The sequence below is a fragment of the Sus scrofa genome, chromosome 5, assembly GCF_000003025.6.
Source record: "Sus scrofa isolate TJ Tabasco breed Duroc chromosome 5, Sscrofa11.1, whole genome shotgun sequence".
In the NCBI taxonomy this organism is placed as follows: domain Eukaryota; kingdom Metazoa; phylum Chordata; class Mammalia; order Artiodactyla; family Suidae; genus Sus; species Sus scrofa.
In genome coordinates, this window is record NC_010447.5 from 46,314,156 (window position 1) to 46,329,844 (window position 15,689).

Here is a 15,689-nt window from a genome sequence, read left to right on the forward strand (position 1 = left end):
TGTTGTTGTTGTTATTGTTGCTATTTCTTGGGCTGCTCCCGCGGCATATGGAGGTTCCCAGGCTAGGGGTTGAATCGGAGCTGTAGCCACCGGCCTACGCCAGTGCCACAGCAACGCGGGATCCGAGCCGCGTCTGCAACCTACACCACAGCTCACGGCAACGCCGGATCATTAACCCACTGAGCAAGGGCAGGGATCGAACCCGCAACCTCATGGTTCCTAGTCGGATTCGTTAACCACTGCGCCACGACGGGAACTCCACCACTTCTTCCTAATCCATTTATCTGTTGATGGACATTTAGGTTGTTTCCATGTCTTGGCTATTGTGAATAGAGCTACAATGAACATATGGGCATATGTGTCTTTTTCAAGGAAAGTTTTGTCTGGATAGATGCCCAAGAGTGAGATTCCTGGATCATATGGTAGTTCTGTATTTAGTTGTCTTAAGCTACCTCCATACTGTTTTCCATAGTGGTTGTAACAATTTACGTTCCCACCAACAGTGTAGGAAGTTTCCCTTTACTCCAAACCCTTTCCAGTATTTATTGTTTGTGGACTTATTAATGATGGCCATTCTGACTGGTGTAAGGTGGTACCTCATAGTAGTTCTGATTTGCATTTCTCTAATCATCAGTGATGTTGAGCATTTGTTCATGTGCTTGTTGGCCATTTGTATTATCTTCTTTGGAGAAATGTCTATTCAGATCTTTTTCCCATTTTTCCATTGGTTTATTGGCTTTTTTGCTGTTGAGTTGTATAAGCTGTTTGTATTTTTTGGGACTAAGCCCTTGTCAGCTACATTGTTTGAAGCTGTTATCTATTTTCTCCCATTCTGTAAGTTGTCTTTTTTTTATGGTTTCCTTTGCTGTGCAAAAGCTTGTCAGTTTGATTAAGTCCCATTGGTTTATTTTTGCTTTTATTTCTTTTGCCTTGGGAGACTTACCTGAGAAAACATTTGTAAGATCGATGTCAGAGAATGTTTTACCTATGTTCTCTTCAAGGAGTTTGATGGTGTCTTGTCTTATGTTTAAGTCTTTCAGCCATTTTGATTTATTTTTGTGCATGGTGTGAGGGTGTTATCTAGTTTTCCCAGCACCACGTGCTGAAAAGACCTCCTTTTCTCCATTTTATATTCTTTTCTCCTTTGTTGAAGATTGATTGACCGTAGGCATCTGGATTTATTTCTGGGTTCTCTATTCTGTTCCATTGGTCTGTATATCTGTTTTGGTACCAGTACCACACTGTCTTGATGACTGTGGCTTTGTAATATTGCTTGGAGTCTGGGAGAGTTATGCCTCCTGTTTGTTTTTTCTTCCTCAGGATTACTTTGGCAATTCTGGGTCTTTTGTGGTTCCAAATAAATTTTCAGATTGTTTGTTCTAGTTCTGTGAGAAATGTCCTGGGTAATTCAATAGGGATTGCACTGAATCTGTAGATTGCTTTGGGTAGTATGGCCATTTTTACAATATTAATTTTTCTGACCCAGGAGCATGGAGTATCTTTCCATTTCTTTGAATCCTCTTTAATTTCCTTGATTAATGTCTTACAGTTCTCAGCATATAAAGTCTTTTACCTCCTTGGTCAGGTTTATTCCCAGGAATTTAAATTTTTGGGGGTGAAATTTTAAAAGGTATTGTATTTTTGTATTTGTTTTCTAATATTTCATTGATAGTATACAGAAATGCGACTGGTTTCTGAATGTTAATCTTGTACTCTGCTACTTTGCTGAATTCTTTGTTTAGTTCAAGTAGTTTTTGGGTTGAATCCTTAGGGTTTTCTTTATATAGTATCATGTCACCTGCATACAGTGACAATTTTACTTCTTTTCTTCCAATTTGGATACCTTTTATTTCTACGGTTTGTCTGATTGCTCTGGCTAGTACTTCCAATACTATTGAATAAAAGGGGTGAGAGTCTTGTTCCAGGTTTTAGTGGAAAGGCTTTCAGCTTTTCTCCATTGGGTATTATATATTCTCCATGTGGCTTTGATTATGTTAAGGTATGTTCCCTCTATACCAGCTTTAGTAAGGGTTTTTATAATGAATGGATGTTGGACTTTGTGAAATGCTTTTTCTGAATCTATTGAGATGATCATGTGGTTTTTGACTTTTCTTTTGTTAATGTGGTGTGTGATGTTGATTGATTTGTGTATGTTGTACCATCCTTGTGCACCTGGGATGAATCCCACCTGGTCATAGTATATGATCTTTTTTATATGTTGTTGGATTCGGGTGGCTAAAATTTTATTGAGAATTTTTGCATCTATATTCATCAAATATATTGGCCTATAATTTTCTTTTTTGGTAGTATCTTTGGTTTTGGTATTAGGGTGAGGGTGGTATCATAGAATGTCTTTGGGAATGTTCCTTCTTCTTCAACCTTTTGGAAAAGTTTAAGGAGGGTGGTTATAAGTTCCTCTTTGTATGTTTGGTAGAATTTGCCTGTGAAGCTATCTGGTCCTGGACTTTTATTTGTAGGGAGTGTTTTTATGACATATTCAATTTCATATCTAGTGATCAGTCTGTTCAGTTTCTTCTTGATTCAGTTTTGGCAGGCTGTAAGTCTCTAGAAATTTGTCCCTTTCTTCTAGGTTGTCAAATTTGTTGGAATATAATTGTTCATAGTATTCTCTCATGGTTTTTTGTATTTCTGCAGTATCCTTTGTGATTTCTCATTTTTCATTTCTTATTTTGTTTATTTGGGTTTTTTCTCTCCTCTTCTTGGTGAGTCTGGCCAGAGCTTCATCAATTTTGCTTATCTTTTCAAAGAACCGGCTCTTGGTTTTATTGATTTTTTTTCTATTGTTTTTTTAATCTTTATTTTATTTATTTCCTCTCTAATCTTTATGATTTCCTTCCTTCTGCTGACTTTAGGTTTTTTTTTTGGTTCTCCTTTTTCTTTTTTTTTTTTTTTTTTATTTTCCCACTGTACAGCAAGGGGGGTCAGGTCATCCTTAGATGTATACATTGCAGTTACAGTTTTTTCCCCCACCCTTTCTTCTGTTGCGACATGAGTATCTAGACATAGTTCTCAATGCTATTCAGCAGGATCTCCTTATAAATCTATTCTAGGTTGTGTCTGATATGCCCAAGCTCCCGATCCCTCCCACTCCCTCCCCCTCCCATCAGGCAACCACAAGTCTCTTCTCCAAGTCCATGATTTTCTTTTCTGAGGAGATGTTCATTTGTGCTGGATATTAGATTCCAGTTATAAGTGATATCATATGGTATTTGTCTTTGTCTTTCTGGCTCATTTCACTCAGGATGAGATTCTCTAGTTCCATCCATGTTGCTGCAAATGGCATTATATCATCCTTTTTTATGGCTGAGTAGTATTCCATTGTGTATATATACCAAATCTTCCGAATCCAATCCTCTGTCGATGGACATTTGGATTGTTTCCATGTCCTGGCTATTGTGAATAGGGCTGCAATGAACATGCGGGTGCATGTGTCTCTTTTAAGTAGAGCTTTGTCCAGATAGATGCCCAAGAGTGGGATTGCAGGGTCATATGGAAGTTCTATGTATAGATTTCTAAGGTATCTCCAGACTGTTCTCCATAGTGGCTGTACCAGTTTACATTCCCACCAGCAGTGCAGGAGGGTTCCCTTTTCTCCACAGCCCCTCCAGCACTTGTTATTTGTGGATTTATTAATGATGGCCATTCTGACTGGTGTGAGGTGGTATCTCATGGTAGTTTTGATTTGCATTTCTCTTATAATCAGCGATGTTGAGCATTTTTTCATGTGTTTGTTGGCCATCTGTATATCTTCCTTGGAGAAATGTCTATTCAGGTCTTTTGCCCATTTTTCCATTGGTTGATTGGTTTTTTTGCTGTTGAGTTGTATAAGTTGCTTGTATATTCTAGAGATTAAGCCCTTGTCAGTTGCATCATTTGAAACTATTTTCTCCCATTCTGTAAGTTGTCTTTTTGTTTTCTTTTGGGTTTCCTTTGCTGTGCAAAAGCTTTTCAGTTTGATGAGGTCCCATGGGTTTATTTTTGCTCTAATTTCTATTGCTTTGGGAGACTGCCCTGAGAAAATATTCATGATGTTGATGTCAGAGAGTGTTTTGCCTATGTTTTCTTCTAGGAGTTTGATGGTGTCCTGTCTTATATTTAAGTCTTTCAGCCATCTGGAGTTTATTTTGGTGCATGGTGTGAGGGTGTGTTCTAGTTTCATTGCTTTGCATGCTGCTGTCCAGGTTTCCCAGCAATGCTTGCTGAATAGACTTTCCTTTTCCCATTTTATGTTCTTGCCTCCCTTGTCAAAGATTAATTGACCATAGGTGTCAGGGTTTATTTCCGGATTCTCTATTCTGTTCCATTGGTCTGTCTGTCTGTTTTGATACCAGTACCACACTGTTTTGATGACTGTGGCTTTGTAGTATTTCTTGAAGTCTGGGAGAGTTATGCCTCCTGCTTGGTTTTTGTTTCTCAGGATTGCTTTGGCGATTCTGGGTCTTTTGTTGTTCCATATAAATGTTTGGATTGTTTGTTCTAGTTCTGTGAAAAATGTCATGGGTAATTTGATAGGGATTGCATTGAATCTGTAGATTGCTTTGGGTAGGATGGCCATTTTCACAATATTGATTTTTCCAATCCAGGAACATGGAATATCTTTCCATTTCTTTACATCTTCTTTGATTTCTTTGATTAAAGTTTTATAGTTCTCGGCATATAGGTCCTTTACCTCTTTGGTCAGGTGTATTCCGAGGTATTTGATTTTGTGAGGTGCAATTTTAAAAGGTATCATTTTTTGTATTCCTTTTCTAGTGTTTCATTGCTGGTATACAGAAATGCAACTGACTTCTGAATGTTAATCTTCTATCCTGCTACTTTGCTGAATTTATGAATCAGTTCAAGTAGTTTTGGGGTTGAGTCCTTCGGGTTTTCTAGGTATAGTATCATATCATCTGCATACAGTGACAGTTTGATCTCTTCTCTTCCTATATGAATGCCTTTTATTTCTTTTGTTTGTCTAATTGCTGTGGCTAAGACTTCCAAAACGATGTTGAAGAGCAGTGGTGAGAGTGGGCATCCCTGTCTTGTTCCAGATTTGAGTGAGAAGGCTTTCAGTTTTTCTCCATTGAGGATTATATTTGCTGTGGGTTTATCATAAATGGCTTTGATTATATTCAGGAATGTTCCCTCTATACCCACTTTGGCGAGGGTCTTGATCATGAATGGATGTTGGACTTTGTCAAATGCTTTTTCTGCGTCTATTGAGATGATCATATGATTTTTGACCTTTTTTTTGTTAATGTGGTGTATGATGCTGATTGATTTGCGTATGTTGAACCATCCTTGTGAACCTGGGATGAAGCCAACCTGGTCATGGTGTATAATTTTTTTGATATGTTGTTGGATTCGGTTGGCTAAGATTTTGTTGAGAATTTTTGCATCTATATTCATCAATGATATTGGGTGATAGTTTTCTTTTTTGGTGGTATCTCTGTCTGGTTTTGGAATGAGGGTGATGGTGGCCTCATAGAATGTCTTTGGGAGTATTCCTTCTTCTTCAACCTTTTGAAAGAGTTTAAGGAGGATGGGCACCAATTCCTCTTTATATGTTTGGTAAAATTCACCTGTGAAGCCATCTGGTCCTGGACTTTTATTTGTAGGGAGTGATTTTATGACCTCTTCAATTTCATTTCTAGTGATCGGTCTGTTCAGTTGGTCTGTTTCTGCTTGATTCAGTTTTGGCAAGCTGTAAGATTCTAGAAAATTGTCCATTTCTTCCAGATTGTCAAACTTGTTGCCGTATAGTTGTTCATAGTATTCTCTTATGGTTTTTTGTATTTCTGCTGTATCCGTTGTGATTTCTCCTTTTTCATTTATAATTTTGGTGATTTGGGTTCTTTCCTCTTTTTAGTGAGTCTGGCCAGGGGTTTGTCAATTTTGTTCACCTTTTCAAAGAACCAGCTCTTGGTTTTATTAATTTTCTCTATTGTTTTTTGAGTCTCTATTTTATTGATTTCTTCTTTGATCTTTATAATTTCCTTCCTTCTGCTGACTTTAGGACTTTTTTGTTCTTCTTTTTCTAATTCGTTTAGGTGGAGGGTTAAGTTGTCAATTTGGGATCTTTCTTCTTTTTTGAGAAAGGCCTGGATTGCTATAAATTTCCCTCTGAGCACTGCTTTCGCGGCATCCCATAGATTTTGAGAGGTTGTGTCTTCATTATCATTTGTTTCAAGGTAGTTTTTAATTTCCTTCTTGATTTCCTCATTGACCCATTGGTTTTTTAGTAGCATGTTGTTTAGTATCCATGGAGTAGGTTTTTTCTCTTTGCTTTTCCCATGGTTGATTTCTAATTTCATGGCATTGTGGTCAGAGAAGATACTTGAGATAATTTCTACGCTCCTAAATTTATTGAGATTCGCTTTGTGTCCCAATATGTGGTCGATTCTTGAGAATGTTCCATGAGCATTTGAGAAGAATGTGTATTCTGCTTTTTTTGGATGTAGTGTCCTGAAGATATCAATTAAGTCTAACTTTTCTATTGTTTCCTTTAGGATCTCTGTTGCTTTATTGGTTTTCTGTCTAGAGGATCTGTCCATTGATGTGAGGGGGGTATTTAGGTCTCCTACTATGATTGTATTCTCATCAATATCTCCCTTTATGTCTGTTAATATTTGTTGTATGTATCTGGGTGCTCCTGTATTTGGGGCATATATGTTGACAATAGTAACATCCTCTCCTTGGATGGATCCCTTAATCATTAAATAGTGTCCTTCTTTGTCTTTCTTTATGCCTTTTGTTTTAAAGTCTATTTTGTCTGATATGAGTGTTGCGACTCCTGCTTTTCTGTCATGTCTATTGGCGTGAAATATTTTTCTCCACCCTTTCACTTTCAATCTATATGTATCTTTTGTCCTAAGGTGAGTTTCTTGTAGGCAGCATATTGAAGGTTTTTGCCTTTTTATCCACTCAGCCACCCTGTGTCTTTTGATTGGGGCATTCAGTCCATTGACATTTAAGGTGATAATTGATAGATGATTATTTATTGCCATTTGAACCTCGTGTTCCAGTTGATTCTATGGTTCTCCATTTTTTTTTTTTTTTTTTGGTTGGATGGTCTCCTGTTATTATCTGCTTGAGTGTTTTTTTTTTTTTCATTTTTTGCAAATGCAATATTTTGTTTTGGCTTGTGGTTGCCCTGTTTTTTAAGTATGCTAACCCCTTCCCATAAATGTGTAAGAGAGACATACATATAAACAAAAAGGGTTATTTACCTCCTGACATCCCTTGCCCACATTTTATGGTTTTGATGACTCTTTTTTATTTTTTTCTTTTTAATTTTATTTTGTTTGAAGCATGTTCATGATTAAATCTGTATGCTGGCTTATTTGAGTGACTTCTCTCTGATTGCAGTTTCCTCAGTCCTAGTTCTTCCTCTTCTTCTTCTTCTTTTTTTTTTTTCTTTTCTTTTTTCTTCCCTTTCCTTCCTTTCTTTTTGGTTTAGAGAAGCCCTTTCAATATTTCCTTTAACCTGGGTTTTGTGTTGCTGTATTCTTTAAGTTTTTGTTTGTTTGGAAAAATTTTTATTTCCTCTTCTATTTTAAATGATATTCTTGCTGGATGGAGTATTCTAGGTTGCATATTTTTTCCTTTGAGCACTTTAAATATCTCTTGCCATTCCCTCCTGGCCTGTAGTGTTTCTGAAGAGAAATCAGCTGATATTCTTATGGGGGTTCCCTTGTAGGTAACATTCTGTTTTTCTCTTGCTGCCTTGAGGATCCTCTCTTTATCACTAACTTTTGCCATTTTTATTATGATGTGTCTTGGTGTGGGTCTGTTTGGGTTCAGTTTGTTTGGGGCCCTCTGTGCTTCTTGTATCTTGAATCCAGTATCCTTTAGATTTGGGAAGTTTCCAGCAATAATTTCTTCAAATATATTTTCCATTCCCTCATCTTTTTCTACTCCTTCTGGAATTCCTATTATGCGTAGATTGGCCTGCTTTATATTATCCCATAGGTCTCTTATATTGCTTTCCAGTTTTTTGATTCGGTTTTCTGTCTGTTGACCAGATTGAGTGATTTCCATTATTCTATCTTCCATATCACTGATTCGTTCTTCTGCATTATTCATTCTGGTTTTTACTGCCCCTAGTTCAGTTTGCATCTCTGCAAATGAATGTTCTAGTTTTTCTTGGCTCCTCCTTATATTTTCTAGTTCCTTTCTGAGGGTATCTGCATTACTGTTCATATCTTCTCTTAATTCCTTCAGTATTTTCACTATTTCTCTTTTGAACTCCAGGTCTGTCTGACTGCCGAGATCTGTTTCATTGTTGACTGTTTTAGGTGAGTTCTCCTGTTGGTTTGACTGGGAGTGGTTTCTCAGCTTCTTCATCTTGCTTGTTGTTTTCTTTCTCCTGAGGGAGTTGTGCTCTCCGTGATCAGGCAGTGTTTACCTTGTCACTGCCGTGGAATATTTCCTGAGGGCTGGCGTTGTTGGTCAATCTTTTTTGAGGCAGTGTGGCTTTTCTGGAGTGTTGATGGGGCTAACAGTGTTTCTTTGAAGCAAAGGAGGACTTCCTGAGGGCAGACAGGACTGAGAGGTCCACACCGCGATGGTAGCAGATTTCACTTGGTCATGCAGAGCTTGCTCTGGTGTTTTTAGGCTGTGGGGTTCTTGCAGGGGGTTGGCGGTGTTGGGCAGCTGCTCTTTAGGGGTGCATCACCCCTTGGCGGCTGGAGCAGCTATCTGGGTCACTGAGAACCTGAGAGGCTCTTCCCTAGGGCAGCCCAACTCAGAAGGACAGCCTGAGAATGTAGGCGGATCTTTTCACAGTCTGGCTGAGCTTGTTGCAGCTTTTCTGGGCTGCAGGGGGTCCTGCCTGGAGCTGGCAGTCCTATGCAGCTGGTCCACTAGAGCATCCCCTGGGGGCTTGGGCGGGTAGCAGGGCCGTTGGAAACCGAAGAGGCTCCTCCCCGGGGCAACCCGACTCAGAAAAACCGTCCGAGAATTAGGCCGATCTATTCACAGCCTGGCTAAGCTTGTTCTAGCTTTTCTAGGCTGCAGGCCTTTTCTCGGGGGCTGGTGCTGTTTGGTGCTGCTCTGCGGAAGTGTAGCCCCTCCAAAGGGCAAGCAGGCCTGTGCAGGGACAGCCCCTGCGGTGGTAGGCTTCAGGCAATTGTTGAGGCCAGCCCTCCTGGATGGCAGGCAGCCCCAGGTCCCTGAGAGCGTAGGGCGTGGCGGGGGTGGGGGGAGGGGATGCACTGGGAAGCACAGTTTTCAGCTAGCTAGTGGGCCTGTAAGCTTGCTGTGGCGTGGGGGGTATTCTATGGGGACCCACCCCTTCTTCTCTCCCCTCCCCAGCACGGGCGCAGACCAGGCTCTTCTCTCAGGTTCCCTCTGATGTGGCTTTCCCCTTCCCCACCCCTGGAGTATTGCTCCCTTCCTCTGCGACAGCTTTGTTTTCTAGTCTCCCAGGCAGTCTCTGCCCCGTCAACTGGTTTCTAGACCTCCCAAGCAGTTTCTGCTCCGCCCCGCCCCCCTAGCCCGGGGACTAATCTCTGGAGCTGAGGTCTCGGTGCCCAGCCCCCCTCCCAGGCGTCCCCCGGCCCTTTCTCAGGAATTAACCTTCGGAGGCGAGGTCTCAGCGCCCAGCCCCCACCCAGGCGTCCCCTGGCCCCCTCTCGGGGACCAACCTTCGGCGGCGAGGTCTCGGAGCCCAGCCCCCACCCAGGCGTCCCCCGGCCCTTTCCCGGGGACTAACCTTCGGAGGCAAGGACTCGTGCCCAGCCCGCATCCAGGCGTCTCAACTTTTGGTGACTGTGCCCGTAGTTCAGATGGTCCGTTGGGTTCTTGATCGGCCCCTCAGCACTCCAAATCACTGCCACACTCCTCTCTGCATCTGGAGATTCCTCCGGTTCGTTTGATCTTTCGCCCAGTAGGTGACTTTCCAGGGTGCGGGATCCCTTTCTCCTCCACAGTTCCCTTTCAGGAGCCCCCGTCCCACTCGGATTCACCTTCTCTCACTCTCCTCTTTTCTCCTGTTCTGCCCAATAATGTCACGAATTTCTTGCCGTTATTGGAGTTTAGGTTCCTCTGCCAGCGATTGGTTGCTGTTCTGTGCAAGTCATTTATTCTGCAGATGTGCTTTTTTTGTTGTGTTTGTGCGAGAGGGCGAGCGTGTCTTCCTACTCCTCTGCCATCTTGTCCTCTCCGGTTCTCCTTTTTCTAATTCATCTAGGTGGTGGGCTAAGTTGTTGATTTGAGATTTTTCTTCTTTTCTGAGGAAAGCCTGTATTGCTATGAATTTCCCTCTAAGCACTGCTTTTATGGCATCCCATAGATTTTGAATGGTGATGTCTTCATTATCACTTGTCTCAAGGTATTTTTTAATTTCCTTCTTGATTTTCTCATTGACCCCTTGGTTTTTTTAGTAGCACGTTGTTTAGTCTCCATGTAGTCAGTTTTTCGTCATTTTTCCTGTAGTTTACTTCTAGTTTCATGCCATTGTGGTCAGAGAAGATACTTGAAATAATTTCCATACCCCTAAATTTATCAAGGTTAGTTTTGTGCCCCAATATGTGATTGATCCTTGAGAATGTTCCATGTGCACTTGAAAAGAATATATATTCCAATATTTTTGGATATAAAGCCCTGAAAATGTCAATTAAGTCTAACTTTTCTATTGTGTCATTTAGGAACTCTGTTGCCTTATTGATTTTCTGTCTAGAGGATCTGTCCATTGATGTGAGTGGGGTGTTAAGTCTCCTACTATTATTGTATTCCCATCATTTTCTCCTTTTATATCTGTTAGTATTTGTTGTATGTATCTGGGTGGTCCTATATTAGGGGCATATATATTGACATTGTAATATCCTCATCTTGAATGGATCCTTTTACCATTAAATAGTATCCTTCTTTGTCTTTCTTCACTGCCTTCATTTTACAGTCTATTTTGTCTGATTTGAGTTTTGCAATTCCTTTTTTCTTGTCTTGTCCATTGGCATGAAATATCTTTTCTCATCCCCTCACTTTCAATCTGTATGTGTCCCTTGCCCTAAGGTGAGTCTCTTGTAGATAGCAGATTGAAGGCTTTTGCTTTTTTGTCCAATCTTCCACTCTGCGTCTTTTGATTGGAGCATTCGGTCCATTGACATTTAAGGTAATTATTGGTAAGTATGTATTTATTGCCATTTTGAACCTTGTTTTCCAGTTTATTCTATATTTCTCCTTTGTTCCTTTCTTTTTTTGGTTGGATGATTTCCACTTATTTTATGCTTGTGTACTTTTCTTTTTAGTTTTTTTTTTTGAATGTAATGTTTGGTTTTGATTTGTGGTTGCCCTGTTTTTTAAGTATGTTAACCCCTTCCTATATCTGCTTGCTTTAGTCTGATAGTCATATAGGCTCAAACACAGTTCCCATCATGGCTCAGCAGAAACAAATCTGACTAGCATCCATGGGATGTAGGTTCTATCCCTGGCCTTGCTTAGTGGGTTAAGGATCTGGTGTTACTGTGAGCTGTGATGTAGCTCATCCTGCATTGCTGTGGCTGTGCCATAGGCCAGCAGTTACAGCCCCCATTCAAACCCTAGCCTGGGAATCTCCATATGCCCTGAGTGTGGCCCTAAAAAGAAAAAAAAAAAGTCTAGATTTTCTTACTTTCCTTCCCCATATGCTATGATTTTGAAGTCCTTTTTTAACATCTTCGTGTTTGTCCTTTTGCTGTTCCTTGTGTTTATCATCACTTTTACGTAGTTTATATTTTTCCTCCCTTTTAGATCTGTATGCTGGCTTATTTAAGTGATTGCTTTCTAATTGTGATTTTTCCCCATCAATTTCTTATTACTTCTTTTTCTTCTTTTTTCTCTTTTTTTAGAGAAGCTTTTTAGAGAAGCTCTTTCAATATTTCTTTTAGAATGGGTTTAGTATTGCTCTACTCTTTTAGCATTTGATTGTTAGAGAAATTCTTTATTTTCCCTTCTATTTTAAATGATATTATTGCTGATTAAAGTATTCTAGGCTGCAAATTTTTTCCTTTTAGAACTTTGAGTATATCTTGCCATTTTGAACCTTGTTTTCCAGTTTATTCTATATTTCTCCTTTGTTCCTTTCTTTTTTTGGTTGGATGATTTCCACTTATTTTATGCTTGTGTACTTTTCTTTTTAGTTTTTTTTTTTGAATGTAATGTTTGGTTTTGATTTGTGGTTGCCCTGTTTTTTAAGTATGTTAACCCCTTCCTATATCTGCTTGCTTTAGTCTGATAGTCATATAGGCTCAAACACATTATTAAAAAAAATATAGGAGTTCCCATCATGGCTCACTCTGCGTCTCAGACTCTCTTCTGGCCTGTAGTGTTTCTGTAGAGAAATCAGCTGATAGCCTTATGGGGGTTCCCTTATAATTAACGCTTTTTTTTCTCTTGCTGCCTTTAGAGTCCTCTCTTTAGCTTTAACTTTTGCCATTTTTATTATAATATGTCTTGGTGTGGTCCTATTTGGGTTCAACTTGTTTGGGCCCTTTTGTGCTTCCTGTATCTTGATATAAGTTTCTCTTAGATTTGAAAAAGTTTTCAGGCATAATTTCTTCAAATATATTTTCAATACCCTTTTCTTTTTCTTCTCCTTCTGGAATTCTTTTTTTTTTTTCTTTTTAGGGCCACACCCATGGCATATGGAGGTTCCCAGGCTGGGGATCTAATTGGAGATGTAGCTGCTGGCCTATGCCAGAGCCACGGAAATGTCACATCCGAGCCATGTCTGTGGCCTACACCACAGCTCATGGCAACACCAGATCCTTAACCCACTGAGTGAGGCCAGGGATTGAATGTGCAACCTCATGGTTTCTAGTCAGATTTGTTTCCACTGCACCACAATGGGAACTCCTGGAATTCTTATTATGCATAAATTGACCTGCTTTATATTATCCCATAGATCTCTTGCATTGCTTTCATGTTGTTTCATTTGGTTTTCTGTCTGCTGTCCTAATTGGGAGATTTCCATTATTCTATCTTCCAAGTCACTAATTCATTCCTCTGCATTACTCATTCTGCTGTTTAGTGACTTTAGCTCAGTTTGTGTCTCTGTAAATTAATTTTATAATTTTTCTTGGTTCCTCCTTATATTTTCTAGTTCCTTTCTAAAGTAATCTGCATTACTGTTTATATCCACACTTCTTAATTCCTTGATATTCAGCCTTAATTCCTTCAGTATTTTCACTATCTCCCTTTTGAACTTAGTGCCTATCAGACTGCAGAAGTCTGTTTCATTGCTGCTTCAGGTGAATTCCCCTGTTCTTTAACTGGGAATGGTTCCTGAACTTCTTCATCTTGCTTATGTTTTTCTTTTTCTGTGAGTTTAGGGAAGCCAGACTGTAGTCTTGGAGGGCTGCTTCTATGCAAGATCACCCCTTTGTACTTTGTGGGGTTTACTATTTATTTTTGGCATGGGAGTTTGGATATTTGCTGTCTCTTTCTTTGGTATGAGCAGGTTATTATCCCCAGGATGCTGAGTGTGTTTCCAAGGATAAGGAGACAATGGGTAGGGCTAGTAATCAGTGCCTGGTTGCTGGGCTCTTAACAGCAGCAAGGACCTGCAGGAAGGTGGTACAGGCTACTCCTAGTTGCAGGCCCTGGGAAGTGGTAATGAGCCTTAGGCAGATTTATAAGGTGCCCATGGTATTTGGCAGTGGCAGCAGCAGGGTGTGTGAGTTCCCAGGGGAGTGAGAGCAATGACAGGTAGTGTTTGGTCACAATTCCCTCCTCTGTGGTGCCTCTGAGGTGATTGGGGCTGCAAGTGGTACCTGTTCAGGGACCCTTAGTGGTAGCTGGCCATGCCTACATCTGGAGTCAGAGATAACTGTGGTGGTTTACCCCCACCACCTGTAAACCATGCAGTAAACACCCTGTCCTGCTTAGTCCAAGAGGCGCTGCACCAGCTGCTTCTATTTGCAGGGTCTTGGGAAGGGACAGTGATCAAGTGTCTGGGTGCTGCCCAGAGCATTTGGAGGTGGCAGCAGCAGGGCAGATGTGTTCCCAGGGGAGTGAGAGCAACAACAGATGGTGCTTGGTTGCAGCGTCCCCTTTTTTTTGCTGACCTTTGAGGTGACTTGGGCCACAGGTGGAGCCTGTTCACAGGCCCCTAGTAGTGGCAGGCCATGCCTCCTTCTGGTTTCTGAGAAGACTTCTGTGATTTGTCCCTGCCACCTATAGAGCACACAAGAGGCACCACATCACACTTAGCCATCACATCACACTGGCCTTAGCCCACACAAGATGTGCCCAGCTACCTGTAGCCCTTGCAAGTGGCTTCTCAACACCAGAAGGCTGCACCAGAGGCTCCCTGCCCTCTGAGAGCCTGTGCATATGTAGGGAGATTCCTATGGTGGTCTGCCCCTCCTCCTCTCACCCTCCCCAACAATGGCACCTTGCTTCTCCTGTGGTCCCAGACCTCTGCCCAGGGTCCCGCTGCTGTGGCATTTCACTTCTCTGCCTGGAACACTGTTTCTTAGCCCCTCAGGCTGTCTCCACAGAGCCAACCCTAGTCTTCTCCCCAGAAGTGACCTCCAGAGCCTGCATCTCTGCACCTGGCCCCCATCTGAGCATCTCAGGTTGTGGTTTCCAGGGTGGTGGTGCAGATAATCTGTTTAGCTCTCACTCTAGTTTTCCCTCCTCAGTCCAGCTGCTGCACTTTTCTCATCAACTGTGAGGTCCCCCCTCCATCTTGCCTGATCTCCCCACTGGTTGGATGGCTTCCCAGGGTATGGGTTCCTTTTCTCTTTCACAGCTCCTTCTCATGAATGCTAGTTCCATCCTGATTCCTTTTCTCTCTCTCTTTCTCTCTTTTTTTCTTTTGTTCTACCCTGTTATGTCAACAGTTTCTTGCCCTTTTTGGAGGTTTAATTTCTTCTGCCAGCATTCAGTAGGTGTTCTGTGTGAATCATTTTACATGTAGATTTTTTTTTTTTTTATGTGTTTGTGGGGGAAGATGAGCGTGATGTCTTGCTCCTCTGCCATCTTTATCCCTCTTTTTGTTTCTATTTGCATGGAATATGTTTTTCTACCTTTTTACTTTTACTCTTTTTTTTTAGTCTTTTGTAGGCAACATATAGTTGAGTCTTTTTAAAATCCATTCATCCACTCTGTCATTTGGAGAATTTAGACAATTTGTATTTATTGATAGGTAAAAACTTACTATTGCAATTTTGTTACTTGGTTTTTGCATGTTCTTAATCAATTATTCCTTTCTTCCTCTCTTGCTCTCTGCCTTTGTAATTTGATTTTCTGTAGTGGTATGCTTTGATTTCTTTCTCTTGTACATCTATTACATGCTTTTGCTTTGTGGTTCCAATGAGGCTTACATAAAACAGACTTAGAAGATGTTTTAAGCATAAAAAAATTAACTTTGAACACATACAAAAGCTCTACTTCTTTACACTGCCCATGACATATTTTGGTTTTGATATCATAATGTATATATTTTTGCCTTGTGTGTTCACTAACAAATTGTAATTTTAGTTGCTTTTAATACTTTAGTCTTAAACTAGAGTATGATTGACCCACATTACAATACGAGGGTATTTTGAATTCAATTATATATTTACTTTTTTTTTTTTTTTGTCTTTTGCCCTTTTTAGGGCTGCACCCATGCCATATGGAGGTTCCCAGGCTAGGGGTCTAATCGGAGCTGTAGCTACCAGCCTATGCCAGAGCCACAGCAATGCCAGATCTGAGCTGTG

The 15,689-nt window shown here is 40.7% G+C and overlaps 1 protein-coding gene across 7 annotated transcripts in view; it reads right to left on the reverse strand.

The window, feature by feature from the left end:
- The window catches only part of ARNTL2 (aryl hydrocarbon receptor nuclear translocator like 2), a 192,497-nt gene that overhangs the window by 24,283 nt on the left and 152,525 nt on the right, over window positions 1-15,689 (reverse strand). The window lies entirely within an intron of this gene.